General features: G+C 44.7%; 53 non-coding genes across 53 annotated transcripts; all 53 read left to right on the top strand.

Moving 5' to 3' along the window:
- The first annotated feature begins 73 nt into the window (after positions 1–73).
- Positions 74–193, top strand: LOC145477320 (5S ribosomal RNA). The gene has a single exon (XR_014047789.1). It is a non-coding gene; the product is annotated as a 5S ribosomal RNA (ribosomal RNA).
- Positions 194–579: 386 nt separating this feature from the next.
- LOC145477319 (5S ribosomal RNA) lies at positions 580–698 on the top strand. The gene has a single exon (XR_014047788.1). It is a non-coding gene; the product is annotated as a 5S ribosomal RNA (ribosomal RNA).
- Positions 699–1,083: 385 nt separating this feature from the next.
- LOC145477318 (5S ribosomal RNA) lies at positions 1,084–1,202 on the top strand. The gene has a single exon (XR_014047787.1). It is a non-coding gene; the product is annotated as a 5S ribosomal RNA (ribosomal RNA).
- Positions 1,203–1,587: 385 nt separating this feature from the next.
- On the top strand, positions 1,588–1,706 carry LOC145477371 (5S ribosomal RNA). Its single transcript, XR_014047838.1, has one exon. It is a non-coding gene; the product is annotated as a 5S ribosomal RNA (ribosomal RNA).
- A 385-nt stretch (positions 1,707–2,091) lies between these two features.
- LOC145477370 (5S ribosomal RNA) lies at positions 2,092–2,210 on the top strand. Its single transcript, XR_014047837.1, has one exon. It is a non-coding gene; the product is annotated as a 5S ribosomal RNA (ribosomal RNA).
- A 385-nt stretch (positions 2,211–2,595) lies between these two features.
- On the top strand, positions 2,596–2,714 carry LOC145477369 (5S ribosomal RNA). Its single transcript, XR_014047836.1, has one exon. It is a non-coding gene; the product is annotated as a 5S ribosomal RNA (ribosomal RNA).
- Positions 2,715–3,099: 385 nt separating this feature from the next.
- Positions 3,100–3,218, top strand: LOC145477368 (5S ribosomal RNA). Its single transcript, XR_014047835.1, has one exon. It is a non-coding gene; the product is annotated as a 5S ribosomal RNA (ribosomal RNA).
- A 385-nt stretch (positions 3,219–3,603) lies between these two features.
- Positions 3,604–3,722, top strand: LOC145477367 (5S ribosomal RNA). The gene has a single exon (XR_014047834.1). It is a non-coding gene; the product is annotated as a 5S ribosomal RNA (ribosomal RNA).
- Positions 3,723–4,106: 384 nt separating this feature from the next.
- Positions 4,107–4,225, top strand: LOC145477365 (5S ribosomal RNA). The gene has a single exon (XR_014047832.1). It is a non-coding gene; the product is annotated as a 5S ribosomal RNA (ribosomal RNA).
- Positions 4,226–4,610: 385 nt separating this feature from the next.
- LOC145477364 (5S ribosomal RNA) lies at positions 4,611–4,729 on the top strand. The gene has a single exon (XR_014047831.1). It is a non-coding gene; the product is annotated as a 5S ribosomal RNA (ribosomal RNA).
- Positions 4,730–5,114: 385 nt separating this feature from the next.
- Positions 5,115–5,233, top strand: LOC145477363 (5S ribosomal RNA). The gene has a single exon (XR_014047830.1). It is a non-coding gene; the product is annotated as a 5S ribosomal RNA (ribosomal RNA).
- Positions 5,234–5,618: 385 nt separating this feature from the next.
- Positions 5,619–5,737, top strand: LOC145477362 (5S ribosomal RNA). Its single transcript, XR_014047829.1, has one exon. It is a non-coding gene; the product is annotated as a 5S ribosomal RNA (ribosomal RNA).
- Positions 5,738–6,122: 385 nt separating this feature from the next.
- On the top strand, positions 6,123–6,241 carry LOC145477361 (5S ribosomal RNA). The gene has a single exon (XR_014047828.1). It is a non-coding gene; the product is annotated as a 5S ribosomal RNA (ribosomal RNA).
- Positions 6,242–6,626: 385 nt separating this feature from the next.
- Positions 6,627–6,745, top strand: LOC145477360 (5S ribosomal RNA). Its single transcript, XR_014047827.1, has one exon. It is a non-coding gene; the product is annotated as a 5S ribosomal RNA (ribosomal RNA).
- Positions 6,746–7,130: 385 nt separating this feature from the next.
- On the top strand, positions 7,131–7,249 carry LOC145477359 (5S ribosomal RNA). The gene has a single exon (XR_014047826.1). It is a non-coding gene; the product is annotated as a 5S ribosomal RNA (ribosomal RNA).
- Positions 7,250–7,634: 385 nt separating this feature from the next.
- LOC145477358 (5S ribosomal RNA) lies at positions 7,635–7,753 on the top strand. The gene has a single exon (XR_014047825.1). It is a non-coding gene; the product is annotated as a 5S ribosomal RNA (ribosomal RNA).
- Positions 7,754–8,138: 385 nt separating this feature from the next.
- LOC145477357 (5S ribosomal RNA) lies at positions 8,139–8,257 on the top strand. Its single transcript, XR_014047824.1, has one exon. It is a non-coding gene; the product is annotated as a 5S ribosomal RNA (ribosomal RNA).
- Positions 8,258–8,642: 385 nt separating this feature from the next.
- LOC145477355 (5S ribosomal RNA) lies at positions 8,643–8,761 on the top strand. The gene has a single exon (XR_014047823.1). It is a non-coding gene; the product is annotated as a 5S ribosomal RNA (ribosomal RNA).
- Positions 8,762–9,146: 385 nt separating this feature from the next.
- LOC145477353 (5S ribosomal RNA) lies at positions 9,147–9,265 on the top strand. Its single transcript, XR_014047821.1, has one exon. It is a non-coding gene; the product is annotated as a 5S ribosomal RNA (ribosomal RNA).
- Positions 9,266–9,650: 385 nt separating this feature from the next.
- Positions 9,651–9,769, top strand: LOC145477352 (5S ribosomal RNA). The gene has a single exon (XR_014047820.1). It is a non-coding gene; the product is annotated as a 5S ribosomal RNA (ribosomal RNA).
- A 385-nt stretch (positions 9,770–10,154) lies between these two features.
- On the top strand, positions 10,155–10,273 carry LOC145477351 (5S ribosomal RNA). The gene has a single exon (XR_014047819.1). It is a non-coding gene; the product is annotated as a 5S ribosomal RNA (ribosomal RNA).
- Positions 10,274–10,658: 385 nt separating this feature from the next.
- Positions 10,659–10,777, top strand: LOC145477350 (5S ribosomal RNA). The gene has a single exon (XR_014047818.1). It is a non-coding gene; the product is annotated as a 5S ribosomal RNA (ribosomal RNA).
- Positions 10,778–11,162: 385 nt separating this feature from the next.
- LOC145477349 (5S ribosomal RNA) lies at positions 11,163–11,281 on the top strand. Its single transcript, XR_014047817.1, has one exon. It is a non-coding gene; the product is annotated as a 5S ribosomal RNA (ribosomal RNA).
- A 385-nt stretch (positions 11,282–11,666) lies between these two features.
- On the top strand, positions 11,667–11,785 carry LOC145477348 (5S ribosomal RNA). Its single transcript, XR_014047816.1, has one exon. It is a non-coding gene; the product is annotated as a 5S ribosomal RNA (ribosomal RNA).
- A 385-nt stretch (positions 11,786–12,170) lies between these two features.
- LOC145477347 (5S ribosomal RNA) lies at positions 12,171–12,289 on the top strand. The gene has a single exon (XR_014047815.1). It is a non-coding gene; the product is annotated as a 5S ribosomal RNA (ribosomal RNA).
- A 385-nt stretch (positions 12,290–12,674) lies between these two features.
- On the top strand, positions 12,675–12,793 carry LOC145477346 (5S ribosomal RNA). Its single transcript, XR_014047814.1, has one exon. It is a non-coding gene; the product is annotated as a 5S ribosomal RNA (ribosomal RNA).
- A 385-nt stretch (positions 12,794–13,178) lies between these two features.
- Positions 13,179–13,297, top strand: LOC145477345 (5S ribosomal RNA). The gene has a single exon (XR_014047813.1). It is a non-coding gene; the product is annotated as a 5S ribosomal RNA (ribosomal RNA).
- Positions 13,298–13,682: 385 nt separating this feature from the next.
- On the top strand, positions 13,683–13,801 carry LOC145477344 (5S ribosomal RNA). Its single transcript, XR_014047812.1, has one exon. It is a non-coding gene; the product is annotated as a 5S ribosomal RNA (ribosomal RNA).
- Positions 13,802–14,186: 385 nt separating this feature from the next.
- Positions 14,187–14,305, top strand: LOC145477342 (5S ribosomal RNA). Its single transcript, XR_014047810.1, has one exon. It is a non-coding gene; the product is annotated as a 5S ribosomal RNA (ribosomal RNA).
- Positions 14,306–14,690: 385 nt separating this feature from the next.
- On the top strand, positions 14,691–14,809 carry LOC145477317 (5S ribosomal RNA). Its single transcript, XR_014047786.1, has one exon. It is a non-coding gene; the product is annotated as a 5S ribosomal RNA (ribosomal RNA).
- Positions 14,810–15,194: 385 nt separating this feature from the next.
- Positions 15,195–15,313, top strand: LOC145477341 (5S ribosomal RNA). The gene has a single exon (XR_014047809.1). It is a non-coding gene; the product is annotated as a 5S ribosomal RNA (ribosomal RNA).
- A 383-nt stretch (positions 15,314–15,696) lies between these two features.
- Positions 15,697–15,815, top strand: LOC145477340 (5S ribosomal RNA). The gene has a single exon (XR_014047808.1). It is a non-coding gene; the product is annotated as a 5S ribosomal RNA (ribosomal RNA).
- A 385-nt stretch (positions 15,816–16,200) lies between these two features.
- LOC145477339 (5S ribosomal RNA) lies at positions 16,201–16,319 on the top strand. The gene has a single exon (XR_014047807.1). It is a non-coding gene; the product is annotated as a 5S ribosomal RNA (ribosomal RNA).
- A 385-nt stretch (positions 16,320–16,704) lies between these two features.
- On the top strand, positions 16,705–16,823 carry LOC145477338 (5S ribosomal RNA). Its single transcript, XR_014047806.1, has one exon. It is a non-coding gene; the product is annotated as a 5S ribosomal RNA (ribosomal RNA).
- Positions 16,824–17,208: 385 nt separating this feature from the next.
- On the top strand, positions 17,209–17,327 carry LOC145477337 (5S ribosomal RNA). The gene has a single exon (XR_014047805.1). It is a non-coding gene; the product is annotated as a 5S ribosomal RNA (ribosomal RNA).
- Positions 17,328–17,712: 385 nt separating this feature from the next.
- On the top strand, positions 17,713–17,831 carry LOC145477336 (5S ribosomal RNA). The gene has a single exon (XR_014047804.1). It is a non-coding gene; the product is annotated as a 5S ribosomal RNA (ribosomal RNA).
- A 385-nt stretch (positions 17,832–18,216) lies between these two features.
- On the top strand, positions 18,217–18,335 carry LOC145477335 (5S ribosomal RNA). Its single transcript, XR_014047803.1, has one exon. It is a non-coding gene; the product is annotated as a 5S ribosomal RNA (ribosomal RNA).
- A 385-nt stretch (positions 18,336–18,720) lies between these two features.
- Positions 18,721–18,839, top strand: LOC145477334 (5S ribosomal RNA). Its single transcript, XR_014047802.1, has one exon. It is a non-coding gene; the product is annotated as a 5S ribosomal RNA (ribosomal RNA).
- A 385-nt stretch (positions 18,840–19,224) lies between these two features.
- On the top strand, positions 19,225–19,343 carry LOC145477333 (5S ribosomal RNA). Its single transcript, XR_014047801.1, has one exon. It is a non-coding gene; the product is annotated as a 5S ribosomal RNA (ribosomal RNA).
- Positions 19,344–19,729: 386 nt separating this feature from the next.
- LOC145477331 (5S ribosomal RNA) lies at positions 19,730–19,848 on the top strand. The gene has a single exon (XR_014047799.1). It is a non-coding gene; the product is annotated as a 5S ribosomal RNA (ribosomal RNA).
- Positions 19,849–20,233: 385 nt separating this feature from the next.
- On the top strand, positions 20,234–20,352 carry LOC145477330 (5S ribosomal RNA). Its single transcript, XR_014047798.1, has one exon. It is a non-coding gene; the product is annotated as a 5S ribosomal RNA (ribosomal RNA).
- A 385-nt stretch (positions 20,353–20,737) lies between these two features.
- LOC145477329 (5S ribosomal RNA) lies at positions 20,738–20,856 on the top strand. The gene has a single exon (XR_014047797.1). It is a non-coding gene; the product is annotated as a 5S ribosomal RNA (ribosomal RNA).
- A 385-nt stretch (positions 20,857–21,241) lies between these two features.
- On the top strand, positions 21,242–21,360 carry LOC145477328 (5S ribosomal RNA). The gene has a single exon (XR_014047796.1). It is a non-coding gene; the product is annotated as a 5S ribosomal RNA (ribosomal RNA).
- A 385-nt stretch (positions 21,361–21,745) lies between these two features.
- LOC145477327 (5S ribosomal RNA) lies at positions 21,746–21,864 on the top strand. Its single transcript, XR_014047795.1, has one exon. It is a non-coding gene; the product is annotated as a 5S ribosomal RNA (ribosomal RNA).
- A 385-nt stretch (positions 21,865–22,249) lies between these two features.
- LOC145477326 (5S ribosomal RNA) lies at positions 22,250–22,368 on the top strand. The gene has a single exon (XR_014047794.1). It is a non-coding gene; the product is annotated as a 5S ribosomal RNA (ribosomal RNA).
- A 385-nt stretch (positions 22,369–22,753) lies between these two features.
- On the top strand, positions 22,754–22,872 carry LOC145477324 (5S ribosomal RNA). The gene has a single exon (XR_014047793.1). It is a non-coding gene; the product is annotated as a 5S ribosomal RNA (ribosomal RNA).
- A 385-nt stretch (positions 22,873–23,257) lies between these two features.
- Positions 23,258–23,376, top strand: LOC145477323 (5S ribosomal RNA). Its single transcript, XR_014047792.1, has one exon. It is a non-coding gene; the product is annotated as a 5S ribosomal RNA (ribosomal RNA).
- Positions 23,377–23,761: 385 nt separating this feature from the next.
- Positions 23,762–23,880, top strand: LOC145477322 (5S ribosomal RNA). Its single transcript, XR_014047791.1, has one exon. It is a non-coding gene; the product is annotated as a 5S ribosomal RNA (ribosomal RNA).
- Positions 23,881–24,265: 385 nt separating this feature from the next.
- LOC145477321 (5S ribosomal RNA) lies at positions 24,266–24,384 on the top strand. Its single transcript, XR_014047790.1, has one exon. It is a non-coding gene; the product is annotated as a 5S ribosomal RNA (ribosomal RNA).
- Positions 24,385–24,769: 385 nt separating this feature from the next.
- On the top strand, positions 24,770–24,888 carry LOC145477366 (5S ribosomal RNA). The gene has a single exon (XR_014047833.1). It is a non-coding gene; the product is annotated as a 5S ribosomal RNA (ribosomal RNA).
- Positions 24,889–25,273: 385 nt separating this feature from the next.
- Positions 25,274–25,392, top strand: LOC145477354 (5S ribosomal RNA). Its single transcript, XR_014047822.1, has one exon. It is a non-coding gene; the product is annotated as a 5S ribosomal RNA (ribosomal RNA).
- A 385-nt stretch (positions 25,393–25,777) lies between these two features.
- LOC145477343 (5S ribosomal RNA) lies at positions 25,778–25,896 on the top strand. The gene has a single exon (XR_014047811.1). It is a non-coding gene; the product is annotated as a 5S ribosomal RNA (ribosomal RNA).
- Positions 25,897–26,282: 386 nt separating this feature from the next.
- LOC145477332 (5S ribosomal RNA) lies at positions 26,283–26,401 on the top strand. The gene has a single exon (XR_014047800.1). It is a non-coding gene; the product is annotated as a 5S ribosomal RNA (ribosomal RNA).
- The last annotated feature ends 467 nt before the right edge of the window (positions 26,402–26,868 follow it).

Here is a 26,868-nt window from a genome sequence, read left to right as displayed (position 1 = left end):
AATTAAAGGCCTTCCTTCTAAGAGACTTAAAAGAGAGTCCAAGCAATTGGGCAAGGTTTGAGTTGTTTCTTTCGTCTACGACCACACCACAGGGAACGTACCGGTTCTCGTCCGATCACCGAAGTCAAGTCCTGTTGGGGCGGCGTCAGTACCTGGCTGGGTGACCACCTGGGAATACGCCGTGTTGTAGACTTTTGGACCCATTTTGGGACTGGACTCTTCAGAGAAGATTTCCATACGCCTCCACATCATTGATCCCTCTGTTTTCAAAATGTTGTCTTTTTTTTTTTTGGAATTATTTTTCCAGCAAGTTGACAGCATATTAGAAGATTTTCTTGTTTGATTACAGCACTGCAACACTGAGCAGCACACTGGAGGCAATCTCTTGAATGTGGCTTTGATGACTGACCATTGGAGAATCGCCCTTTTGTGATTTGAAGTCTTAGCTGGCTTTGGAATCTCTGGGTTAAGTAGCCGAGACGTAATTGGAAATTCATCACAACAGCAATTAAAGGCCTTCCTTCTAAGAGACTTAAAAGAGAGTCCAAGCAATTGGGCAAGGTTTGAGTTGTTTCTTTCGTCTACGACCACACCACAGGGAACGTACCGGTTCTCGTCCGATCACCGAAGTCAAGTCCTGTTGGGCGGCGTCAGTACCTGGCTGGGTGACCACCTGGGAATACGCCGTGTTGTAGACTTTTGGACCCATTTTGGGACTGGACTCTTCAGAGAAGATTTCCATACGCCTCCACATCATTGATCCCTCTGTTTTCAAAATGTTGTCTTTTTTTTTTTGGAATTATTTTTCCAGCAAGTTGACAGCATATTAGAAGATTTTCTTGTTTGATTACAGCACTGCAACACTGAGCAGCACACTGGAGGCAATCTCTTGAATGTGGCTTTGATGACTGACCATTGGAGAATCGCCCTTTTGTGATTTGAAGTCTTAGCTGGCTTTGGAATCTCTGGGTTAAGTAGCCGAGACGTAATTGGAAATTCATCACAACAGCAATTAAAGGCCTTCCTTCTAAGAGACTTAAAAGAGAGTCCAAGCAATTGGGCAAGGTTTGAGTTGTTTCTTTCGTCTACGACCACACCACAGGGAACGTACCGGTTCTCGTCCGATCACCGAAGTCAAGTCCTGTTGGGCGGCGTCAGTACCTGGCTGGGTGACCACCTGGGAATACGCCGTGTTGTAGACTTTTGGACCCATTTTGGGACTGGACTCTTCAGAGAAGATTTCCATACGCCTCCACATCATTGATCCCTCTGTTTTCAAAATGTTGTCTTTTTTTTTTTGGAATTATTTTTCCAGCAAGTTGACAGCATATTAGAAGATTTTCTTGTTTGATTACAGCACTGCAACACTGAGCAGCACACTGGAGGCAATCTCTTGAATGTGGCTTTGATGACTGACCATTGGAGAATCGCCCTTTTGTGATTTGAAGTCTTAGCTGGCTTTGGAATCTCTGGGTTAAGTAGCCGAGACGTAATTGGAAATTCATCACAACAGCAATTAAAGGCCTTCCTTCTAAGAGACTTAAAAGAGAGTCCAAGCAATTGGGCAAGGTTTGAGTTGTTTCTTTCGTCTACGACCACACCACAGGGAACGTACCGGTTCTCGTCCGATCACCGAAGTCAAGTCCTGTTGGGCGGCGTCAGTACCTGGCTGGGTGACCACCTGGGAATACGCCGTGTTGTAGACTTTTGGACCCATTTTGGGACTGGACTCTTCAGAGAAGATTTCCATACGCCTCCACATCATTGATCCCTCTGTTTTCAAAATGTTGTCTTTTTTTTTTTGGAATTATTTTTCCAGCAAGTTGACAGCATATTAGAAGATTTTCTTGTTTGATTACAGCACTGCAACACTGAGCAGCACACTGGAGGCAATCTCTTGAATGTGGCTTTGATGACTGACCATTGGAGAATCGCCCTTTTGTGATTTGAAGTCTTAGCTGGCTTTGGAATCTCTGGGTTAAGTAGCCGAGACGTAATTGGAAATTCATCACAACAGCAATTAAAGGCCTTCCTTCTAAGAGACTTAAAAGAGAGTCCAAGCAATTGGGCAAGGTTTGAGTTGTTTCTTTCGTCTACGACCACACCACAGGGAACGTACCGGTTCTCGTCCGATCACCGAAGTCAAGTCCTGTTGGGCGGCGTCAGTACCTGGCTGGGTGACCACCTGGGAATACGCCGTGTTGTAGACTTTTGGACCCATTTTGGGACTGGACTCTTCAGAGAAGATTTCCATACGCCTCCACATCATTGATCCCTCTGTTTTCAAAATGTTGTCTTTTTTTTTTTGGAATTATTTTTCCAGCAAGTTGACAGCATATTAGAAGATTTTCTTGTTTGATTACAGCACTGCAACACTGAGCAGCACACTGGAGGCAATCTCTTGAATGTGGCTTTGATGACTGACCATTGGAGAATCGCCCTTTTGTGATTTGAAGTCTTAGCTGGCTTTGGAATCTCTGGGTTAAGTAGCCGAGACGTAATTGGAAATTCATCACAACAGCAATTAAAGGCCTTCCTTCTAAGAGACTTAAAAGAGAGTCCAAGCAATTGGGCAAGGTTTGAGTTGTTTCTTTCGTCTACGACCACACCACAGGGAACGTACCGGTTCTCGTCCGATCACCGAAGTCAAGTCCTGTTGGGCGGCGTCAGTACCTGGCTGGGTGACCACCTGGGAATACGCCGTGTTGTAGACTTTTGGACCCATTTTGGGACTGGACTCTTCAGAGAAGATTTCCATACGCCTCCACATCATTGATCCCTCTGTTTTCAAAATGTTGTCTTTTTTTTTTTGGAATTATTTTTCCAGCAAGTTGACAGCATATTAGAAGATTTTCTTGTTTGATTACAGCACTGCAACACTGAGCAGCACACTGGAGGCAATCTCTTGAATGTGGCTTTGATGACTGACCATTGGAGAATCGCCCTTTTGTGATTTGAAGTCTTAGCTGGCTTTGGAATCTCTGGGTTAAGTAGCCGAGACGTAATTGGAAATTCATCACAACAGCAATTAAAGGCCTTCCTTCTAAGAGACTTAAAAGAGAGTCCAAGCAATTGGGCAAGGTTTGAGTTGTTTCTTTCGTCTACGACCACACCACAGGGAACGTACCGGTTCTCGTCCGATCACCGAAGTCAAGTCCTGTTGGGCGGCGTCAGTACCTGGCTGGGTGACCACCTGGGAATACGCCGTGTTGTAGACTTTTGGACCCATTTTGGGACTGGACTCTTCAGAGAAGATTTCCATACGCCTCCACATCATTGATCCCTCTGTTTTCAAAATGTTGTCTTTTTTTTTTTGGAATTATTTTTCCAGCAAGTTGACAGCATATTAGAAGATTTTCTTGTTTGATTACAGCACTGCAACACTGAGCAGCACACTGGAGGCAATCTCTTGAATGTGGCTTTGATGACTGACCATTGGAGAATCGCCCTTTTGTGATTTGAAGTCTTAGCTGGCTTTGGAATCTCTGGGTTAAGTAGCCGAGACGTAATTGGAAATTCATCACAACAGCAATTAAAGGCCTTCCTTCTAAGAGACTTAAAAGAGAGTCCAAGCAATTGGGCAAGGTTTGAGTTGTTTCTTTCGTCTACGACCACACCACAGGGAACGTACCGGTTCTCGTCCGATCACCGAAGTCAAGTCCTGTTGGGCGGCGTCAGTACCTGGCTGGGTGACCACCTGGGAATACGCCGTGTTGTAGACTTTTGGACCCATTTTGGGACTGGACTCTTCAGAGAAGATTTCCATACGCCTCCACATCATTGATCCCTCTGTTTTCAAAATGTTGTCTTTTTTTTTTGGAATTATTTTTCCAGCAAGTTGACAGCATATTAGAAGATTTTCTTGTTTGATTACAGCACTGCAACACTGAGCAGCACACTGGAGGCAATCTCTTGAATGTGGCTTTGATGACTGACCATTGGAGAATCGCCCTTTTGTGATTTGAAGTCTTAGCTGGCTTTGGAATCTCTGGGTTAAGTAGCCGAGACGTAATTGGAAATTCATCACAACAGCAATTAAAGGCCTTCCTTCTAAGAGACTTAAAAGAGAGTCCAAGCAATTGGGCAAGGTTTGAGTTGTTTCTTTCGTCTACGACCACACCACAGGGAACGTACCGGTTCTCGTCCGATCACCGAAGTCAAGTCCTGTTGGGCGGCGTCAGTACCTGGCTGGGTGACCACCTGGGAATACGCCGTGTTGTAGACTTTTGGACCCATTTTGGGACTGGACTCTTCAGAGAAGATTTCCATACGCCTCCACATCATTGATCCCTCTGTTTTCAAAATGTTGTCTTTTTTTTTTTGGAATTATTTTTCCAGCAAGTTGACAGCATATTAGAAGATTTTCTTGTTTGATTACAGCACTGCAACACTGAGCAGCACACTGGAGGCAATCTCTTGAATGTGGCTTTGATGACTGACCATTGGAGAATCGCCCTTTTGTGATTTGAAGTCTTAGCTGGCTTTGGAATCTCTGGGTTAAGTAGCCGAGACGTAATTGGAAATTCATCACAACAGCAATTAAAGGCCTTCCTTCTAAGAGACTTAAAAGAGAGTCCAAGCAATTGGGCAAGGTTTGAGTTGTTTCTTTCGTCTACGACCACACCACAGGGAACGTACCGGTTCTCGTCCGATCACCGAAGTCAAGTCCTGTTGGGCGGCGTCAGTACCTGGCTGGGTGACCACCTGGGAATACGCCGTGTTGTAGACTTTTGGACCCATTTTGGGACTGGACTCTTCAGAGAAGATTTCCATACGCCTCCACATCATTGATCCCTCTGTTTTCAAAATGTTGTCTTTTTTTTTTTGGAATTATTTTTCCAGCAAGTTGACAGCATATTAGAAGATTTTCTTGTTTGATTACAGCACTGCAACACTGAGCAGCACACTGGAGGCAATCTCTTGAATGTGGCTTTGATGACTGACCATTGGAGAATCGCCCTTTTGTGATTTGAAGTCTTAGCTGGCTTTGGAATCTCTGGGTTAAGTAGCCGAGACGTAATTGGAAATTCATCACAACAGCAATTAAAGGCCTTCCTTCTAAGAGACTTAAAAGAGAGTCCAAGCAATTGGGCAAGGTTTGAGTTGTTTCTTTCGTCTACGACCACACCACAGGGAACGTACCGGTTCTCGTCCGATCACCGAAGTCAAGTCCTGTTGGGCGGCGTCAGTACCTGGCTGGGTGACCACCTGGGAATACGCCGTGTTGTAGACTTTTGGACCCATTTTGGGACTGGACTCTTCAGAGAAGATTTCCATACGCCTCCACATCATTGATCCCTCTGTTTTCAAAATGTTGTCTTTTTTTTTTTGGAATTATTTTTCCAGCAAGTTGACAGCATATTAGAAGATTTTCTTGTTTGATTACAGCACTGCAACACTGAGCAGCACACTGGAGGCAATCTCTTGAATGTGGCTTTGATGACTGACCATTGGAGAATCGCCCTTTTGTGATTTGAAGTCTTAGCTGGCTTTGGAATCTCTGGGTTAAGTAGCCGAGACGTAATTGGAAATTCATCACAACAGCAATTAAAGGCCTTCCTTCTAAGAGACTTAAAAGAGAGTCCAAGCAATTGGGCAAGGTTTGAGTTGTTTCTTTCGTCTACGACCACACCACAGGGAACGTACCGGTTCTCGTCCGATCACCGAAGTCAAGTCCTGTTGGGCGGCGTCAGTACCTGGCTGGGTGACCACCTGGGAATACGCCGTGTTGTAGACTTTTGGACCCATTTTGGGACTGGACTCTTCAGAGAAGATTTCCATACGCCTCCACATCATTGATCCCTCTGTTTTCAAAATGTTGTCTTTTTTTTTTTGGAATTATTTTTCCAGCAAGTTGACAGCATATTAGAAGATTTTCTTGTTTGATTACAGCACTGCAACACTGAGCAGCACACTGGAGGCAATCTCTTGAATGTGGCTTTGATGACTGACCATTGGAGAATCGCCCTTTTGTGATTTGAAGTCTTAGCTGGCTTTGGAATCTCTGGGTTAAGTAGCCGAGACGTAATTGGAAATTCATCACAACAGCAATTAAAGGCCTTCCTTCTAAGAGACTTAAAAGAGAGTCCAAGCAATTGGGCAAGGTTTGAGTTGTTTCTTTCGTCTACGACCACACCACAGGGAACGTACCGGTTCTCGTCCGATCACCGAAGTCAAGTCCTGTTGGGCGGCGTCAGTACCTGGCTGGGTGACCACCTGGGAATACGCCGTGTTGTAGACTTTTGGACCCATTTTGGGACTGGACTCTTCAGAGAAGATTTCCATACGCCTCCACATCATTGATCCCTCTGTTTTCAAAATGTTGTCTTTTTTTTTTTGGAATTATTTTTCCAGCAAGTTGACAGCATATTAGAAGATTTTCTTGTTTGATTACAGCACTGCAACACTGAGCAGCACACTGGAGGCAATCTCTTGAATGTGGCTTTGATGACTGACCATTGGAGAATCGCCCTTTTGTGATTTGAAGTCTTAGCTGGCTTTGGAATCTCTGGGTTAAGTAGCCGAGACGTAATTGGAAATTCATCACAACAGCAATTAAAGGCCTTCCTTCTAAGAGACTTAAAAGAGAGTCCAAGCAATTGGGCAAGGTTTGAGTTGTTTCTTTCGTCTACGACCACACCACAGGGAACGTACCGGTTCTCGTCCGATCACCGAAGTCAAGTCCTGTTGGGCGGCGTCAGTACCTGGCTGGGTGACCACCTGGGAATACGCCGTGTTGTAGACTTTTGGACCCATTTTGGGACTGGACTCTTCAGAGAAGATTTCCATACGCCTCCACATCATTGATCCCTCTGTTTTCAAAATGTTGTCTTTTTTTTTTTGGAATTATTTTTCCAGCAAGTTGACAGCATATTAGAAGATTTTCTTGTTTGATTACAGCACTGCAACACTGAGCAGCACACTGGAGGCAATCTCTTGAATGTGGCTTTGATGACTGACCATTGGAGAATCGCCCTTTTGTGATTTGAAGTCTTAGCTGGCTTTGGAATCTCTGGGTTAAGTAGCCGAGACGTAATTGGAAATTCATGACAACAGCAATTAAAGGCCTTCCTTCTAAGAGACTTAAAAGAGAGTCCAAGCAATTGGGCAAGGTTTGAGTTGTTTCTTTCGTCTACGACCACACCACAGGGAACGTACCGGTTCTCGTCCGATCACCGAAGTCAAGTCCTGTTGGGCGGCGTCAGTACCTGGCTGGGTGACCACCTGGGAATACGCCGTGTTGTAGACTTTTGGAGCCATTTTGGGACTGGACTCTTCAGAGAAGATTTCCATACGCCTCCACATCATTGATCCCTCTGTTTTCAAAATGTTGTCTTTTTTTTTTTGGAATTATTTTTCCAGCAAGTTGACAGCATATTAGAAGATTTTCTTGTTTGATTACAGCACTGCAACACTGAGCAGCACACTGGAGGCAATCTCTTGAATGTGGCTTTGATGACTGACCATTGGAGAATCGCCCTTTTGTGATTTGAAGTCTTAGCTGGCTTTGGAATCTCTGGGTTAAGTAGCCGAGACGTAATTGGAAATTCATCACAACAGCAATTAAAGGCCTTCCTTCTAAGAGACTTAAAAGAGAGTCCAAGCAATTGGGCAAGGTTTGAGTTGTTTCTTTCGTCTACGACCACACCACAGGGAACGTACCGGTTCTCGTCCGATCACCGAAGTCAAGTCCTGTTGGGCGGCGTCAGTACCTGGCTGGGTGACCACCTGGGAATACGCCGTGTTGTAGACTTTTGGACCCATTTTGGGACTGGACTCTTCAGAGAAGATTTCCATACGCCTCCACATCATTGATCCCTCTGTTTTCAAAATGTTGTCTTTTTTTTTTTGGAATTATTTTTCCAGCAAGTTGACAGCATATTAGAAGATTTTCTTGTTTGATTACAGCACTGCAACACTGAGCAGCACACTGGAGGCAATCTCTTGAATGTGGCTTTGATGACTGACCATTGGAGAATCGCCCTTTTGTGATTTGAAGTCTTAGCTGGCTTTGGAATCTCTGGGTTAAGTAGCCGAGACGTAATTGGAAATTCATCACAACAGCAATTAAAGGCCTTCCTTCTAAGAGACTTAAAAGAGAGTCCAAGCAATTGGGCAAGGTTTGAGTTGTTTCTTTCGTCTACGACCACACCACAGGGAACGTACCGGTTCTCGTCCGATCACCGAAGTCAAGTCCTGTTGGGCGGCGTCAGTACCTGGCTGGGTGACCACCTGGGAATACGCCGTGTTGTAGACTTTTGGAGCCATTTTGGGACTGGACTCTTCAGAGAAGATTTCCATACGCCTCCACATCATTGATCCCTCTGTTTTCAAAATGTTGTCTTTTTTTTTTTGGAATTATTTTTCCAGCAAGTTGACAGCATATTAGAAGATTTTCTTGTTTGATTACAGCACTGCAACACTGAGCAGCACACTGGAGGCAATCTCTTGAATGTGGCTTTGATGACTGACCATTGGAGAATCGCCCTTTTGTGATTTGAAGTCTTAGCTGGCTTTGGAATCTCTGGGTTAAGTAGCCGAGACGTAATTGGAAATTCATCACAACAGCAATTAAAGGCCTTCCTTCTAAGAGACTTAAAAGAGAGTCCAAGCAATTGGGCAAGGTTTGAGTTGTTTCTTTCGTCTACGACCACACCACAGGGAACGTACCGGTTCTCGTCCGATCACCGAAGTCAAGTCCTGTTGGGCGGCGTCAGTACCTGGCTGGGTGACCACCTGGGAATACGCCGTGTTGTAGACTTTTGGACCCATTTTGGGACTGGACTCTTCAGAGAAGATTTCCATACGCCTCCACATCATTGATCCCTCTGTTTTCAAAATGTTGTCTTTTTTTTTTTGGAATTATTTTTCCAGCAAGTTGACAGCATATTAGAAGATTTTCTTGTTTGATTACAGCACTGCAACACTGAGCAGCACACTGGAGGCAATCTCTTGAATGTGGCTTTGATGACTGACCATTGGAGAATCGCCCTTTTGTGATTTGAAGTCTTAGCTGGCTTTGGAATCTCTGGGTTAAGTAGCCGAGACGTAATTGGAAATTCATCACAACAGCAATTAAAGGCCTTCCTTCTAAGAGACTTAAAAGAGAGTCCAAGCAATTGGGCAAGGTTTGAGTTGTTTCTTTCGTCTACGACCACACCACAGGGAACGTACCGGTTCTCGTCCGATCACCGAAGTCAAGTCCTGTTGGGCGGCGTCAGTACCTGGCTGGGTGACCACCTGGGAATACGCCGTGTTGTAGACTTTTGGACCCATTTTGGGACTGGACTCTTCAGAGAAGATTTCCATACGCCTCCACATCATTGATCCCTCTGTTTTCAAAATGTTGTCTTTTTTTTTTTGGAATTATTTTTCCAGCAAGTTGACAGCATATTAGAAGATTTTCTTGTTTGATTACAGCACTGCAACACTGAGCAGCACACTGGAGGCAATCTCTTGAATGTGGCTTTGATGACTGACCATTGGAGAATCGCCCTTTTGTGATTTGAAGTCTTAGCTGGCTTTGGAATCTCTGGGTTAAGTAGCCGAGACGTAATTGGAAATTCATCACAACAGCAATTAAAGGCCTTCCTTCTAAGAGACTTAAAAGAGAGTCCAAGCAATTGGGCAAGGTTTGAGTTGTTTCTTTCGTCTACGACCACACCACAGGGAACGTACCGGTTCTCGTCCGATCACCGAAGTCAAGTCCTGTTGGGCGGCGTCAGTACCTGGCTGGGTGACCACCTGGGAATACGCCGTGTTGTAGACTTTTGGACCCATTTTGGGACTGGACTCTTCAGAGAAGATTTCCATACGCCTCCACATCATTGATCCCTCTGTTTTCAAAATGTTGTCTTTTTTTTTTTGGAATTATTTTTCCAGCAAGTTGACAGCATATTAGAAGATTTTCTTGTTTGATTACAGCACTGCAACACTGAGCAGCACACTGGAGGCAATCTCTTGAATGTGGCTTTGATGACTGACCATTGGAGAATCGCCCTTTTGTGATTTGAAGTCTTAGCTGGCTTTGGAATCTCTGGGTTAAGTAGCCGAGACGTAATTGGAAATTCATCACAACAGCAATTAAAGGCCTTCCTTCTAAGAGACTTAAAAGAGAGTCCAAGCAATTGGGCAAGGTTTGAGTTGTTTCTTTCGTCTACGACCACACCACAGGGAACGTACCGGTTCTCGTCCGATCACCGAAGTCAAGTCCTGTTGGGCGGCGTCAGTACCTGGCTGGGTGACCACCTGGGAATACGCCGTGTTGTAGACTTTTGGACCCATTTTGGGACTGGACTCTTCAGAGAAGATTTCCATACGCCTCCACATCATTGATCCCTCTGTTTTCAAAATGTTGTCTTTTTTTTTTTGGAATTATTTTTCCAGCAAGTTGACAGCATATTAGAAGATTTTCTTGTTTGATTACAGCACTGCAACACTGAGCAGCACACTGGAGGCAATCTCTTGAATGTGGCTTTGATGACTGACCATTGGAGAATCGCCCTTTTGTGATTTGAAGTCTTAGCTGGCTTTGGAATCTCTGGGTTAAGTAGCCGAGACGTAATTGGAAATTCATCACAACAGCAATTAAAGGCCTTCCTTCTAAGAGACTTAAAAGAGAGTCCAAGCAATTGGGCAAGGTTTGAGTTGTTTCTTTCGTCTACGACCACACCACAGGGAACGTACCGGTTCTCGTCCGATCACCGAAGTCAAGTCCTGTTGGGCGGCGTCAGTACCTGGCTGGGTGACCACCTGGGAATACGCCGTGTTGTAGACTTTTGGAGCCATTTTGGGACTGGACTCTTCAGAGAAGATTTCCATACGCCTCCACATCATTGATCCCTCTGTTTTCAAAATGTTGTCTTTTTTTTTTTGGAATTATTTTTCCAGCAAGTTGACAGCATATTAGAAGATTTTCTTGTTTGATTACAGCACTGCAACACTGAGCAGCACACTGGAGGCAATCTCTTGAATGTGGCTTTGATGACTGACCATTGGAGAATCGCCCTTTTGTGATTTGAAGTCTTAGCTGGCTTTGGAATCTCTGGGTTAAGTAGCCGAGACGTAATTGGAAATTCATCACAACAGCAATTAAAGGCCTTCCTTCTAAGAGACTTAAAAGAGAGTCCAAGCAATTGGGCAAGGTTTGAGTTGTTTCTTTCGTCTACGACCACACCACAGGGAACGTACCGGTTCTCGTCCGATCACCGAAGTCAAGTCCTGTTGGGCGGCGTCAGTACCTGGCTGGGTGACCACCTGGGAATACGCCGTGTTGTAGACTTTTGGACCCATTTTGGGACTGGACTCTTCAGAGAAGATTTCCATACGCCTCCACATCATTGATCCCTCTGTTTTCAAAATGTTGTCTTTTTTTTTTTGGAATTATTTTTCCAGCAAGTTGACAGCATATTAGAAGATTTTCTTGTTTGATTACAGCACTGCAACACTGAGCAGCACACTGGAGGCAATCTCTTGAATGTGGCTTTGATGACTGACCATTGGAGAATCGCCCTTTTGTGATTTGAAGTCTTAGCTGGCTTTGGAATCTCTGGGTTAAGTAGCCGAGACGTAATTGGAAATTCATCACAACAGCAATTAAAGGCCTTCCTTCTAAGAGACTTAAAAGAGAGTCCAAGCAATTGGGCAAGGTTTGAGTTGTTTCTTTCGTCTACGACCACACCACAGGGAACGTACCGGTTCTCGTCCGATCACCGAAGTCAAGTCCTGTTGGGCGGCGTCAGTACCTGGCTGGGTGACCACCTGGGAATACGCCGTGTTGTAGACTTTTGGAGCCATTTTGGGACTGGACTCTTCAGAGAAGATTTCCATACGCCTCCACATCATTGATCCCTCTGTTTTCAAAATGTTGTCTTTTTTTTTTTGGAATTATTTTTCCAGCAAGTTGACAGCATATTAGAAGATTTTCTTGTTTGATTACAGCACTGCAACACTGAGCAGCACACTGGAGGCAATCTCTTGAATGTGGCTTTGATGACTGACCATTGGAGAATCGCCCTTTTGTGATTTGAAGTCTTAGCTGGCTTTGGAATCTCTGGGTTAAGTAGCCGAGACGTAATTGGAAATTCATCACAACAGCAATTAAAGGCCTTCCTTCTAAGAGACTTAAAAGAGAGTCCAAGCAATTGGGCAAGGTTTGAGTTGTTTCTTTCGTCTACGACCACACCACAGGGAACGTACCGGTTCTCGTCCGATCACCGAAGTCAAGTCCTGTTGGGCGGCGTCAGTACCTGGCTGGGTGACCACCTGGGAATACGCCGTGTTGTAGACTTTTGGACCCATTTTGGGACTGGACTCTTCAGAGAAGATTTCCATACGCCTCCACATCATTGATCCCTCTGTTTTCAAAATGTTGTCTTTTTTTTTTTGGAATTATTTTTCCAGCAAGTTGACAGCATATTAGAAGATTTTCTTGTTTGATTACAGCACTGCAACACTGAGCAGCACACTGGAGGCAATCTCTTGAATGTGGCTTTGATGACTGACCATTGGAGAATCGCCCTTTTGTGATTTGAAGTCTTAGCTGGCTTTGGAATCTCTGGGTTAAGTAGCCGAGACGTAATTGGAAATTCATCACAACAGCAATTAAAGGCCTTCCTTCTAAGAGACTTAAAAGAGAGTCCAAGCAATTGGGCAAGGTTTGAGTTGTTTCTTTCGTCTACGACCACACCACAGGGAACGTACCGGTTCTCGTCCGATCACCGAAGTCAAGTCCTGTTGGGCGGCGTCAGTACCTGGCTGGGTGACCACCTGGGAATACGCCGTGTTGTAGACTTTTGGACCCATTTTGGGACTGGACTCTTCAGAGAAGATTTCCATACGCCTCCACATCATTGATCCCTCTGTTTTCAAAATGTTGTCTTTTTTTTTTTGGAATTATTTTTCCAGCAAGTTGACAGCATATTAGAAGATTTTCTTGTTTGATTACAGCACTGCAACACTGAGCAGCACACTGGAGGCAATCTCTTGAATGTGGCTTTGATGACTGACCATTGGAGAATCGCCCTTTTGTGATTTGAAGTCTTAGCTGGCTTTGGAATCTCTGGGTTAAGTAGCCGAGACGTAATTGGAAATTCATCACAACAGCAATTAAAGGCCTTCCTTCTAAGAGACTTAAAAGAGAGTCCAAGCAATTGGGCAAGGTTTGAGTTGTTTCTTTCGTCTACGACCACACCACAGGGAACGTACCGGTTCTCGTCCGATCACCGAAGTCAAGTCCTGTTGGGCGGCGTCAGTACCTGGCTGGGTGACCACCTGGGAATACGCCGTGTTGTAGACTTTTGGACCCATTTTGGGACTGGACTCTTCAGAGAAGATTTCCATACGCCTCCACATCATTGATCCCTCTGTTTTCAAAATGTTGTCTTTTTTTTTTTGGAATTATTTTTCCAGCAAGTTGACAGCATATTAGAAGATTTTCTTGTTTGATTACAGCACTGCAACACTGAGCAGCACACTGGAGGCAATCTCTTGAATGTGGCTTTGATGACTGACCATTGGAGAATCGCCCTTTTGTGATTTGAAGTCTTAGCTGGCTTTGGAATCTCTGGGTTAAGTAGCCGAGACGTAATTGGAAATTCATCACAACAGCAATTAAAGGCCTTCCTTCTAAGAGACTTAAAAGAGAGTCCAAGCAATTGGGCAAGGTTTGAGTTGTTTCTTTCGTCTACGACCACACCACAGGGAACGTACCGGTTCTCGTCCGATCACCGAAGTCAAGTCCTGTTGGGCGGCGTCAGTACCTGGCTGGGTGACCACCTGGGAATACGCCGTGTTGTAGACTTTTGGACCCATTTTGGGACTGGACTCTTCAGAGAAGATTTCCATACGCCTCCACATCATTGATCCCTCTGTTTTCAAAATGTTGTCTTTTTTTTTTTGGAATTATTTTTCCAGCAAGTTGACAGCATATTAGAAGATTTTCTTGTTTGATTACAGCACTGCAACACTGAGCAGCACACTGGAGGCAATCTCTTGAATGTGGCTTTGATGACTGACCATTGGAGAATCGCCCTTTTGTGATTTGAAGTCTTAGCTGGCTTTGGAATCTCTGGGTTAAGTAGCCGAGACGTAATTGGAAATTCATCACAACAGCAATTAAAGGCCTTCCTTCTAAGAGACTTAAAAGAGAGTCCAAGCAATTGGGCAAGGTTTGAGTTGTTTCTTTCGTCTACGACCACACCACAGGGAACGTACCGGTTCTCGTCCGATCACCGAAGTCAAGTCCTGTTGGGCGGCGTCAGTACCTGGCTGGGTGACCACCTGGGAATACGCCGTGTTGTAGACTTTTGGACCCATTTTGGGACTGGACTCTTCAGAGAAGATTTCCATACGCCTCCACATCATTGATCCCTCTGTTTTCAAAATGTTGTCTTTTTTTTTTTGGAATTATTTTTCCAGCAAGTTGACAGCATATTAGAAGATTTTCTTGTTTGATTACAGCACTGCAACACTGAGCAGCACACTGGAGGCAATCTCTTGAATGTGGCTTTGATGACTGACCATTGGAGAATCGCCCTTTTGTGATTTGAAGTCTTAGCTGGCTTTGGAATCTCTGGGTTAAGTAGCCGAGACGTAATTGGAAATTCATCACAACAGCAATTAAAGGCCTTCCTTCTAAGAGACTTAAAAGAGAGTCCAAGCAATTGGGCAAGGTTTGAGTTGTTTCTTTCGTCTACGACCACACCACAGGGAACGCACCGGTTCTCGTCCGATCACCGAAGTCAAGTCCTGTTGGGCGGCGTCAGTACCTGGCTGGGTGACCACCTGGGAATACGCCGTGTTGTAGACTTTTGGACCCATTTTGGGACTGGACTCTTCAGAGAAGATTTCCATACGCCTCCACATCATTGATCCCTCTGTTTTCAAAATGTTGTCTTTTTTTTTTTGGAATTATTTTTCCAGCAAGTTGACAGCATATTAGAAGATTTTCTTGTTTGATTACAGCACTGCAACACTGAGCAGCACACTGGAGGCAATCTCTTGAATGTGGCTTTGATGACTGACCATTGGAGAATCGCCCTTTTGTGATTTGAAGTCTTAGCTGGCTTTGGAATCTCTGGGTTAAGTAGCCGAGACGTAATTGGAAATTCATCACAACAGCAATTAAAGGCCTTCCTTCTAAGAGACTTAAAAGAGAGTCCAAGCAATTGGGCAAGGTTTGAGTTGTTTCTTTCGTCTACGACCACACCACAGGGAACGTACCGGTTCTCGTCCGATCACCGAAGTCAAGTCCTGTTGGGCGGCGTCAGTACCTGGCTGGGTGACCACCTGGGAATACGCCGTGTTGTAGACTTTTGGACCCATTTTGGGACTGGACTCTTCAGAGAAGATTTCCATACGCCTCCACATCATTGATCCCTCTGTTTTCAAAATGTTGTCTTTTTTTTTGGAATTATTTTTCCAGCAAGTTGACAGCATATTAGAAGATTTTCTTGTTTGATTACAGCACTGCAACACTGAGCAGCACACTGGAGGCAATCTCTTGAATGTGGCTTTGATGACTGACCATTGGAGAATCGCCCTTTTGTGATTTGAAGTCTTAGCTGGCTTTGGAATCTCTGGGTTAAGTAGCCGAGACGTAATTGGAAATTCATGACAACAGCAATTAAAGGCCTTCCTTCTAAGAGACTTAAAAGAGAGTCCAAGCAATTGGGCAAGGTTTGAGTTGTTTCTTTCGTCTACGACCACACCACAGGGAACGTACCGGTTCTCGTCCGATCACCGAAGTCAAGTCCTGTTGGGCGGCGTCAGTACCTGGCTGGGTGACCACCTGGGAATACGCCGTGTTGTAGACTTTTGGACCCATTTTGGGACTGGACTCTTCAGAGAAGATTTCCATACGCCTCCACATCATTGATCCCTCTGTTTTCAAAATGTTGTCTTTTTTTTTTTGGAATTATTTTTCCAGCAAGTTGACAGCATATTAGAAGATTTTCTTGTTTGATTACAGCACTGCAACACTGAGCAGCACACTGGAGGCAATCTCTTGAATGTGGCTTTGATGACTGACCATTGGAGAATCGCCCTTTTGTGATTTGAAGTCTTAGCTGGCTTTGGAATCTCTGGGTTAAGTAGCCGAGACGTAATTGGAAATTCATCACAACAGCAATTAAAGGCCTTCCTTCTAAGAGACTTAAAAGAGAGTCCAAGCAATTGGGCAAGGTTTGAGTTGTTTCTTTCGTCTACGACCACACCACAGGGAACGTACCGGTTCTCGTCCGATCACCGAAGTCAAGTCCTGTTGGGCGGCGTCAGTACCTGGCTGGGTGACCACCTGGGAATACGCCGTGTTGTAGACTTTTGGACCCATTTTGGGACTGGACTCTTCAGAGAAGATTTCCATACGCCTCCACATCATTGATCCCTCTGTTTTCAAAATGTTGTCTTTTTTTTTTTGGAATTATTTTTCCAGCAAGTTGACAGCATATTAGAAGATTTTCTTGTTTGATTACAGCACTGCAACACTGAGCAGCACACTGGAGGCAATCTCTTGAATGTGGCTTTGATGACTGACCATTGGAGAATCGCCCTTTTGTGATTTGAAGTCTTAGCTGGCTTTGGAATCTCTGGGTTAAGTAGCCGAGACGTAATTGGAAATTCATCACAACAGCAATTAAAGGCCTTCCTTCTAAGAGACTTAAAAGAGAGTCCAAGCAATTGGGCAAGGTTTGAGTTGTTTCTTTCGTCTACGACCACACCACAGGGAACGTACCGGTTCTCGTCCGATCACCGAAGTCAAGTCCTGTTGGGCGGCGTCAGTACCTGGCTGGGTGACCACCTGGGAATACGCCGTGTTGTAGACTTTTGGACCCATTTTGGGACTGGACTCTTCAGAGAAGATTTCCATACGCCTCCACATCATTGATCCCTCTGTTTTCAAAATGTTGTCTTTTTTTTTTTGGAATTATTTTTCCAGCAAGTTGACAGCATATTAGAAGATTTTCTTGTTTGATTACAGCACTGCAACACTGAGCAGCACACTGGAGGCAATCTCTTGAATGTGGCTTTGATGACTGACCATTGGAGAATCGCCCTTTTGTGATTTGAAGTCTTAGCTGGCTTTGGAATCTCTGGGTTAAGTAGCCGAGACGTAATTGGAAATTCATCACAACAGCAATTAAAGGCCTTCCTTCTAAGAGACTTAAAAGAGAGTCCAAGCAATTGGGCAAGGTTTGAGTTGTTTCTTTCGTCTACGACCACACCACAGGGAACGTACCGGTTCTCGTCCGATCACCGAAGTCAAGTCCTGTTGGGCGGCGTCAGTACCTGGCTGGGTGACCACCTGGGAATACGCCGTGTTGTAGACTTTTGGACCCATTTTGGGACTGGACTCTTCAGAGAAGATTTCCATACGCCTCCACATCATTGATCCCTCTGTTTTCAAAATGTTGTCTTTTTTTTTTTGGAATTATTTTTCCAGCAAGTTGACAGCATATTAGAAGATTTTCTTGTTTGATTACAGCACTGCAACACTGAGCAGCACACTGGAGGCAATCTCTTGAATGTGGCTTTGATGACTGACCATTGGAGAATCGCCCTTTTGTGATTTGAAGTCTTAGCTGGCTTTGGAATCTCTGGGTTAAGTAGCCGAGACGTAATTGGAAATTCATCACAACAGCAATTAAAGGCCTTCCTTCTAAGAGACTTAAAAGAGAGTCCAAGCAATTGGGCAAGGTTTGAGTTGTTTCTTTCGTCTACGACCACACCACAGGGAACGTACCGGTTCTCGTCCGATCACCGAAGTCAAGTCCTGTTGGGCGGCGTCAGTACCTGGCTGGGTGACCACCTGGGAATACGCCGTGTTGTAGACTTTTGGACCCATTTTGGGACTGGACTCTTCAGAGAAGATTTCCATACGCCTCCACATCATTGATCCCTCTGTTTTCAAAATGTTGTCTTTTTTTTTTTGGAATTATTTTTCCAGCAAGTTGACAGCATATTAGAAGATTTTCTTGTTTGATTACAGCACTGCAACACTGAGCAGCACACTGGAGGCAATCTCTTGAATGTGGCTTTGATGACTGACCATTGGAGAATCGCCCTTTTGTGATTTGAAGTCTTAGCTGGCTTTGGAATCTCTGGGTTAAGTAGCCGAGACGTAATTGGAAATTCATCACAACAGCAATTAAAGGCCTTCCTTCTAAGAGACTTAAAAGAGAGTCCAAGCAATTGGGCAAGGTTTGAGTTGTTTCTTTCGTCTACGACCACACCACAGGGAACGTACCGGTTCTCGTCCGATCACCGAAGTCAAGTCCTGTTGGGCGGCGTCAGTACCTGGCTGGGTGACCACCTGGGAATACGCCGTGTTGTAGACTTTTGGACCCATTTTGGGACTGGACTCTTCAGAGAAGATTTCCATACGCCTCCACATCATTGATCCCTCTGTTTTCAAAATGTTGTCTTTTTTTTTTTGGAATTATTTTTCCAGCAAGTTGACAGCATATTAGAAGATTTTCTTGTTTGATTACAGCACTGCAACACTGAGCAGCACACTGGAGGCAATCTCTTGAATGTGGCTTTGATGACTGACCATTGGAGAATCGCCCTTTTGTGATTTGAAGTCTTAGCTGGCTTTGGAATCTCTGGGTTAAGTAGCCGAGACGTAATTGGAAATTCATCACAACAGCAATTAAAGGCCTTCCTTCTAAGAGACTTAAAAGAGAGTCCAAGCAATTGGGCAAGGTTTGAGTTGTTTCTTTCGTCTACGACCACACCACAGGGAACGTACCGGTTCTCGTCCGATCACCGAAGTCAAGTCCTGTTGGGCGGCGTCAGTACCTGGCTGGGTGACCACCTGGGAATACGCCGTGTTGTAGACTTTTGGACCCATTTTGGGACTGGACTCTTCAGAGAAGATTTCCATACGCCTCCACATCATTGATCCCTCTGTTTTCAAAATGTTGTCTTTTTTTTTTTGGAATTATTTTTCCAGCAAGTTGACAGCATATTAGAAGATTTTCTTGTTTGATTACAGCACTGCAACACTGAGCAGCACACTGGAGGCAATCTCTTGAATGTGGCTTTGATGACTGACCATTGGAGAATCGCCCTTTTGTGATTTGAAGTCTTAGCTGGCTTTGGAATCTCTGGGTTAAGTAGCCGAGACGTAATTGGAAATTCATCACAACAGCAATTAAAGGCCTTCCTTCTAAGAGACTTAAAAGAGAGTCCAAGCAATTGGGCAAGGTTTGAGTTGTTTCTTTCGTCTACGACCACACCACAGGGAACGTACCGGTTCTCGTCCGATCACCGAAGTCAAGTCCTGTTGGGCGGCGTCAGTACCTGGCTGGGTGACCACCTGGGAATACGCCGTGTTGTAGACTTTTGGAGCCATTTTGGGACTGGACTCTTCAGAGAAGATTTCCATACGCCTCCACATCATTGATCCCTCTGTTTTCAAAATGTTGTCTTTTTTTTTTTTGGAATTATTTTTCCAGCAAGTTGACAGCATATTAGAAGATTTTCTTGTTTGATTACAGCACTGCAACACTGAGCAGCACACTGGAGGCAATCTCTTGAATGTGGCTTTGATGACTGACCATTGGAGAATCGCCCTTTTGTGATTTGAAGTCTTAGCTGGCTTTGGAATCTCTGGGTTAAGTAGCCGAGACGTAATTGGAAATTCATCACAACAGCAATTAAAGGCCTTCCTTCTAAGAGACTTAAAAGAGAGTCCAAGCAATTGGGCAAGGTTTGAGTTGTTTCTTTCGTCTACGACCACACCACAGGGAACGTACCGGTTCTCGTCCGATCACCGAAGTCAAGTCCTGTTGGGCGGCGTCAGTACCTGGCTGGGTGACCACCTGGGAATACGCCGTGTTGTAGACTTTTGGACCCATTTTGGGACTGGACTCTTCAGAGAAGATTTCCATACGCCTCCACATCATTGATCCCTCTGTTTTCAAAATGTTGTCTTTTTTTTTTTGGAATTATTTTTCCAGCAAGTTGACAGCATATTAGAAGATTTTCTTGTTTGATTACAGCACTGCAACACTGAGCAGCACACTGGAGGCAATCTCTTGAATGTGGCTTTGATGACTGACCATTGGAGAATCGCCCTTTTGTGATTTGAAGTCTTAGCTGGCTTTGGAATCTCTGGGTTAAGTAGCCGAGACGTAATTGGAAATTCATCACAACAGCAATTAAAGGCCTTCCTTCTAAGAGACTTAAAAGAGAGTCCAAGCAATTGGGCAAGGTTTGAGTTGTTTCTTTCGTCTACGACCACACCACAGGGAACGTACCGGTTCTCGTCCGATCACCGAAGTCAAGTCCTGTTGGGCGGCGTCAGTACCTGGCTGGGTGACCACCTGGGAATACGCCGTGTTGTAGACTTTTGGACCCATTTTGGGACTGGACTCTTCAGAGAAGATTTCCATACGCCTCCACATCATTGATCCCTCTGTTTTCAAAATGTTGTCTTTTTTTTTTTGGAATTATTTTTCCAGCAAGTTGACAGCATATTAGAAGATTTTCTTGTTTGATTACAGCACTGCAACACTGAGCAGCACACTGGAGGCAATCTCTTGAATGTGGCTTTGATGACTGACCATTGGAGAATCGCCCTTTTGTGATTTGAAGTCTTAGCTGGCTTTGGAATCTCTGGGTTAAGTAGCCGAGACGTAATTGGAAATTCATCACAACAGCAATTAAAGGCCTTCCTTCTAAGAGACTTAAAAGAGAGTCCAAGCAATTGGGCAAGGTTTGAGTTGTTTCTTTCGTCTACGACCACACCACAGGGAACGTACCGGTTCTCGTCCGATCACCGAAGTCAAGTCCTGTTGGGCGGCGTCAGTACCTGGCTGGGTGACCACCTGGGAATACGCCGTGTTGTAGACTTTTGGACCCATTTTGGGACTGGACTCTTCAGAGAAGATTTCCATACGCCTCCACATCATTGATCCCTCTGTTTTCAAAATGTTGTCTTTTTTTTTTTGGAATTATTTTTCCAGCAAGTTGACAGCATATTAGAAGATTTTCTTGTTTGATTACAGCACTGCAACACTGAGCAGCACACTGGAGGCAATCTCTTGAATGTGGCTTTGATGACTGACCATTGGAGAATCGCCCTTTTGTGATTTGAAGTCTTAGCTGGCTTTGGAATCTCTGGGTTAAGTAGCCGAGACGTAATTGGAAATTCATCACAACAGCAATTAAAGGCCTTCCTTCTAAGAGACTTAAAAGAGAGTCCAAGCAATTGGGCAAGGTTTGAGTTGTTTCTTTCGTCTACGACCACACCACAGGGAACGTACCGGTTCTCGTCCGATCACCGAAGTCAAGTCCTGTTGGGCGGCGTCAGTACCTGGCTGGGTGACCACCTGGGAATACGCCGTGTTGTAGACTTTTGGACCCATTTTGGGACTGGACTCTTCAGAGAAGATTTCCATACGCCTCCACATCATTGATCCCTCTGTTTTCAAAATGTTGTCTTTTTTTTTTTGGAATTATTTTTCCAGCAAGTTGACAGCATATTAGAAGATTTTCTTGTTTGATTACAGCACTGCAACACTGAGCAGCACACTGGAGGCAATCTCTTGAATGTGGCTTTGATGACTGACCATTGGAGAATCGCCCTTTTGTGATTTGAAGTCTTAGCTGGCTTTGGAATCTCTGGGTTAAGTAGCCGAGACGTAATTGGAAATTCATCACAACAGCAATTAAAGGCCTTCCTTCTAAGAGACTTAAAAGAGAGTCCAAGCAATTGGGCAAGGTTTGAGTTGTTTCTTTCGTCTACGACCACACCACAGGGAACGTACCGGTTCTCGTCCGATCACCGAAGTCAAGTCCTGTTGGGCGGCGTCAGTACCTGGCTGGGTGACCACCTGGGAATACGCCGTGTTGTAGACTTTTGGAGCCATTTTGGGACTGGACTCTTCAGAGAAGATTTCCATACGCCTCCACATCATTGATCCCTCTGTTTTCAAAATGTTGTCTTTTTTTTTTTGGAATTATTTTTCCAGCAAGTTGACAGCATATTAGAAGATTTTCTTGTTTGATTACAGCACTGCAACACTGAGCAGCACACTGGAGGCAATCTCTTGAATGTGGCTTTGATGACTGACCATTGGAGAATCGCCCTTTTGTGATTTGAAGTCTTAGCTGGCTTTGGAATCTCTGGGTTAAGTAGCCGAGACGTAATTGGAAATTCATCACAACAGCAATTAAAGGCCTTCCTTCTAAGAGACTTAAAAGAGAGTCCAAGCAATTGGGCAAGGTTTGAGTTGTTTCTTTCGTCTACGACCACACCACAGGGAACGTACCGGTTCTCGTCCGATCACCGAAGTCAAGTCCTGTTGGGCGGCGTCAGTACCTGGCTGGGTGACCACCTGGGAATACGCCGTGTTGTAGACTTTTGGACCCATTTTGGGACTGGACTCTTCAGAGAAGATTTCCATACGCCTCCACATCATTGATCCCTCTGTTTTCAAAATGTTGTCTTTTTTTTTTTGGAATTATTTTTCCAGCAAGTTGACAGCATATTAGAAGATTTTCTTGTTTGATTACAGCACTGCAACACTGAGCAGCACACTGGAGGCAATCTCTTGAATGTGGCTTTGATGACTGACCATTGGAGAATCGCCCTTTTGTGATTTGAAGTCTTAGCTGGCTTTGGAATCTCTGGGTTAAGTAGCCGAGACGTAATTGGAAATTCATCACAACAGCAATTAAAGGCCTTCCTTCTAAGAGACTTAAAAGAGAGTCCAAGCAATTGGGCAAGGTTTGAGTTGTTTCTTTCGTCTACGACCACACCACAGGGAACGTACCGGTTCTCGTCCGATCACCGAAGTCAAGTCCTGTTGGGCGGCGTCAGTACCTGGCTGGGTGACCACCTGGGAATACGCCGTGTTGTAGACTTTTGGACCCATTTTGGGACTGGACTCTTCAGAGAAGATTTCCATACGCCTCCACATCATTGATCCCTCTGTTTTCAAAATGTTGTCTTTTTTTTTTTGGAATTATTTTTCCAGCAAGTTGACAGCATATTAGAAGATTTTCTTGTTTGATTACAGCACTGCAACACTGAGCAGCACACTGGAGGCAATCTCTTGAATGTGGCTTTGATGACTGACCATTGGAGAATCGCCCTTTTGTGATTTGAAGTCTTAGCTGGCTTTGGAATCTCTGGGTTAAGTAGCCGAGACGTAATTGGAAATTCATCACAACAGCAATTAAAGGCCTTCCTTCTAAGAGACTTAAAAGAGAGTCCAAGCAATTGGGCAAGGTTTGAGTTGTTTCTTTCGTCTACGACCACACCACAGGGAACGTACCGGTTCTCGTCCGATCACCGAAGTCAAGTCCTGTTGGGCGGCGTCAGTACCTGGCTGGGTGACCACCTGGGAATACGCCGTGTTGTAGACTTTTGGACCCATTTTGGGACTGGACTCTTCAGAGAAGATTTCCATACGCCTCCACATCATTGATCCCTCTGTTTTCAAAATGTTGTCTTTTTTTTTTTGGAATTATTTTTCCAGCAAGTTGACAGCATATTAGAAGATTTTCTTGTTTGATTACAGCACTGCAACACTGAGCAGCACACTGGAGGCAATCTCTTGAATGTGGCTTTGATGACTGACCATTGGAGAATCGCCCTTTTGTGATTTGAAGTCTTAGCTGGCTTTGGAATCTCTGGGTTAAGTAGCCGAGACGTAATTGGAAATTCATCACAACAGCAATTAAAGGCCTTCCTTCTAAGAGACTTAAAAGAGAGTCCAAGCAATTGGGCAAGGTTTGAGTTGTTTCTTTCGTCTACGACCACACCACAGGGAACGTACCGGTTCTCGTCCGATCACCGAAGTCAAGTCCTGTTGGGCGGCGTCAGTACCTGGCTGGGTGACCACCTGGGAATACGCCGTGTTGTAGACTTTTGGACCCATTTTGGGACTGGACTCTTCAGAGAAGATTTCCATACGCCTCCACATCATTGATCCCTCTGTTTTCAAAATGTTGTCTTTTTTTTTTTGGAATTATTTTTCCAGCAAGTTGACAGCATATTAGAAGATTTTCTTGTTTGATTACAGCACTGCAACACTGAGCAGCACACTGGAGGCAATCTCTTGAATGTGGCTTTGATGACTGACCATTGGAGAATCGCCCTTTTGTGATTTGAAGTCTTAGCTGGCTTTGGAATCTCTGGGTTAAGTAGCCGAGACGTAATTGGAAATTCATCACAACAGCAATTAAAGGCCTTCCTTCTAAGAGACTTAAAAGAGAGTCCAAGCAATTGGGCAAGGTTTGAGTTGTTTCTTTCGTCTACGACCACACCACAGGGAACGTACCGGTTCTCGTCCGATCACCGAAGTCAAGTCCTGTTGGGCGGCGTCAGTACCTGGCTGGGTGACCACCTGGGAATACGCCGTGTTGTAGACTTTTGGACCCATTTTGGGACTGGACTCTTCAGAGAAGATTTCCATACGCCTCCACATCATTGATCCCTCTGTTTTCAAAATGTTGTCTTTTTTTTTTTGGAATTATTTTTCCAGCAAGTTGACAGCATATTAGAAGATTTTCTTGTTTGATTACAGCACTGCAACACTGAGCAGCACACTGGAGGCAATCTCTTGAATGTGGCTTTGATGACTGACCATTGGAGAATCGCCCTTTTGTGATTTGAAGTCTTAGCTGGCTTTGGAATCTCTGGGTTAAGTAGCCGAGACGTAATTGGAAATTCATCACAACAGCAATTAAAGGCCTTCCTTCTAAGAGACTTAAAAGAGAGTCCAAGCAATTGGGCAAGGTTTGAGTTGTTTCTTTCGTCTACGACCACACCACAGGGAACGTACCGGTTCTCGTCCGATCACCGAAGTCAAGTCCTGTTGGGCGGCGTCAGTACCTGGCTGGGTGACCACCTGGGAATACGCCGTGTTGTAGACTTTTGGACCCATTTTGGGACTGGACTCTTCAGAGAAGATTTCCATACGCCTCCACATCATTGATCCCTCTGTTTTCAAAATGTTGTCTTTTTTTTTTGGAATTATTTTTCCAGCAAGTTGACAGCATATTAGAAGATTTTCTTGTTTGATTACAGCACTGCAAACACTGAGCAGCACACTGGAGGCAATCTCTTGAATGTGGCTTTGATGACTGACCATTGGAGAATCGCCCTTTTGTGATTTGAAGTCTTAGCTGGCTTTGGAATCTCTGGGTTAAGTAGCCGAGACGTAATTGGAAATTCATCACAACAGCAATTAAAGGCCTTCCTTCTAAGAGACTTAAAAGAGAGTCCAAGCAATTGGGCAAGGTTTGAGTTGTTTCTTTCGTCTACGACCACACCACAGGGAACGTACCGGTTCTCGTCCGATCACCGAAGTCAAGTCCTGTTGGGCGGCGTCAGTACCTGGCTGGGTGACCACCTGGGAATACGCCGTGTTGTAGACTTTTGGACCCATTTTGGGACTGGACTCTTCAGAGAAGATTTCCATACGCCTCCACATCATTGATCCCTCTGTTTTCAAAATGTTGTCTTTTTTTTTTTGGAATTATTTTTCCAGCAAGTTGACAGCATATTAGAAGATTTTCTTGTTTGATTACAGCACTGCAACACTGAGCAGCACACTGGAGGCAATCTCTTGAATGTGGCTTTGATGACTGACCATTGGAGAATCGCCCTTTTGTGATTTGAAGTCTTAGCTGGCTTTGGAATCTCTGGGTTAAGTAGCCGAGACGTAATTGGAAATTCATCACAACAGCAATTAAAGGCCTTCCTTCTAAGAGACTTAAAAGAGAGTCCAAGCAATTGGGCAAGGTTTGAGTTGTTTCTTTCGTCTACGACCACACCACAGGGAACGTACCGGTTCTCGTCCGATCACCGAAGTCAAGTCCTGTTGGGCGGCGTCAGTACCTGGCTGGGTGACCACCTGGGAATACGCCGTGTTGTAGACTTTTGGACCCATTTTGGGACTGGACTCTTCAGAGAAGATTTCCATACGCCTCCACATCATTGATCCCTCTGTTTTCAAAATGTTGTCTTTTTTTTTTTTGGAATTATTTTTCCAGCAAGTTGACAGCATATTAGAAGATTTTCTTGTTTGATTACAGCACTGCAACACTGAGCAGCACACTGGAGGCAATCTCTTGAATGTGGCTTTGATGACTGACCATTGGAGAATCGCCCTTTTGTGATTTGAAGTCTTAGCTGGCTTTGGAATCTCTGGGTTAAGTAGCCGAGACGTAATTGGAAATTCATCACAACAGCAATTAAAGGCCTTCCTTCTAAGAGACTTAAAAGAGAGTCCAAGCAATTGGGCAAGGTTTGAGTTGTTTCTTTCGTCTACGACCACACCACAGGGAACGTACCGGTTCTCGTCCGATCACCGAAGTCAAGTCCTGTTGGGCGGCGTCAGTACCTGGCTGGGTGACCACCTGGGAATACGCCGTGTTGTAGACTTTTGGACCCATTTTGGGACTGGACTCTTCAGAGAAGATTTCCATACGCCTCCACATCATTGATCCCTCTGTTTTCAAAATGTTGTCTTTTTTTTTTTGGAATTATTTTTCCAGCAAGTTGACAGCATATTAGAAGATTTTCTTGTTTGATTACAGCACTGCAACACTGAGCAGCACACTGGAGGCAATCTCTTGAATGTGGCTTTGATGACTGACCATTGGAGAATCGCCCTTTTGTGATTTGAAGTCTTAGCTGGCTTTGGAATCTCTGGGTTAAGTAGCCGAGACGTAATTGGAAATTCATCACAACAGCAATTAAAGGCCTTCCTTCTAAGAGACTTAAAAGAGAGTCCAAGCAATTGGGCAAGGTTTGAGTTGTTTCTTTCGTCTACGACCACACCACAGGGAACGTACCGGTTCTCGTCCGATCACCGAAGTCAAGTCCTGTTGGGCGGCGTCAGTACCTGC

This window comes from Orbicella franksi, unplaced genomic scaffold, assembly GCF_964199315.1.
Source record: "Orbicella franksi unplaced genomic scaffold, jaOrbFran1.1 SCAFFOLD_358, whole genome shotgun sequence".
Taxonomy (NCBI): Eukaryota; Metazoa; Cnidaria; class Anthozoa; order Scleractinia; family Merulinidae; genus Orbicella; species Orbicella franksi.
The sequence above is the reverse complement of the archived record's forward strand: the minus strand, read 5'-3'. Positions and strand labels throughout refer to the sequence as shown.